Source organism: Dasypus novemcinctus, chromosome X (genome assembly GCF_030445035.2).
Source record: "Dasypus novemcinctus isolate mDasNov1 chromosome X, mDasNov1.1.hap2, whole genome shotgun sequence".
NCBI classification, from domain to species: Eukaryota; Metazoa; Chordata; class Mammalia; order Cingulata; family Dasypodidae; genus Dasypus; species Dasypus novemcinctus.
The window spans coordinates 142,016,559-142,018,055 of record NC_080704.1 but is presented as its reverse complement, the minus strand read 5'-3'; the positions used below and the strand labels follow the sequence as shown (position 1 = coordinate 142,018,055).

General features: G+C 41.1%; 1 non-coding gene across 1 annotated transcript; it reads right to left on the bottom strand.

The window, feature by feature from the left end:
* Positions 1-223: 223 nt before the first annotated feature.
* On the bottom strand, positions 224-330 carry LOC111766352 (U6 spliceosomal RNA). Its single transcript, XR_002798426.1, has one exon. It is a non-coding gene; the product is annotated as a U6 spliceosomal RNA (small nuclear RNA).
* Between the last annotated feature and the right edge of the window lie 1,167 nt (positions 331-1,497).

The window sequence follows — 1,497 nt, the reverse complement described above, 5'->3', positions numbered from 1 at the left end:
TCAGCAGGCTGCTCCCTCCTTCGCGCTGGGCGGCTCTCCTTATGGGGCGCACTCCTTGCGCGTGGGGCTCCCCTACGCGGGGGACACCCCTGTGTAGCACGGCACTCCTTGCGCGCATCAGCACTGCGCATGGCCAGCTCCACACGGGTCAAGGAGGCCCAGGGCTTGAACCCGGGCCTCCCATGTGGTAGACGGACGCCCTAACCACTGGGCCAAAGTCCGTAAAAATATGGAACGCTTCACGAATTTGCGTGTCATCCTTGCGCAGGGGCCATGCTAATCTTCTCTGTATCGTTCCAATTTTAGTATATGTGCTGCCGAAGCGAGCACACATCCATGTCTTCATATGCTTCATGACTTCATTTCTTTTTATGACTGCAAAATATTCCAGCATTTGTATACACTACATTTTTTCATCCATTCATCAGATGATGGATACCTGGGTTATTTCCAAGTTTTAGAAATTATGAATTATGCCACTACGAACATCGGTGTGCAGATGTCTGATCTTGCCTACTCTCACTTCTTCTGGGTATATGCCTAGTAACGGTTTTGTGAAGTACTATGACAAGTCTATATTCAACTTTCTTAGGAACTGCGAAACACTCCTTCACAGTTACTGTAGCATTCTATGTTTCCACCAAGATTGAATAAGTGTTTCTGTCTCTCCACATCCTCTCCAAAATTTAGTTTTCAGACATTTTATAGTGGCCAGATGAATAAGGGTGAAATGACATATTACTGCAATTTTGACTTTCACTTCCCTACTTGCTAAAGTTGCTGAAATTTTTTTTCATGTGTTTCTTCACAATTTGTTTTTCTTCTTTGGACAATTGTCTTTTCTAGTCCTTTGGCTATTTTTTAATCAGGTAGTTTGTCTTTGTGTTTTTGGGTTGTATTATCTCTTTGTATATCATGGATATTAAACCCATCTTGCATATGTGATTGCCAAATATTTTCCCTCATTTTGTTGGCTGCCTTTTCACCCCTTTGACAAAGTCATGTGAGGTGCTAAAGTGTTTAATTTTGAGAAAGCCTCATTTGTCTTTTTTTTTTCTTCTCATGCTTTATGTGTAAGATTTAAGAAACTAGAACCATGACATTCCTCTCACCCCCAGCTTCCTTGAAGTCTATCATCCAGTCTATAACTCTCTGAGATAGCTTGGATGGATTATTCATATCAGAAAGGTTATGTAGTATTTGTCCTTCAATTCCTGGCTTGCTTCACTCAGCATAAGGTCCTCAAGATTCATCCATGTTATCCCATGTGTTTGTACTGGATCCCTTCTTATAGCTGAGTAGTATTCCATTGTATGTACATATCAAATTTTATTTATCCATTCATCTGATGATGAGCATTTGGGTTGTTTCCAACTTTTGGCAATAATGAATAATGCTGCTATGAACATTGGTGTGCATATATTGGTTTGTGTCCTTGTTTTCAGTTCTTCTGAGTATATACCCAACAGTAGAATTGCTGGGTCATATGCCAAAGCT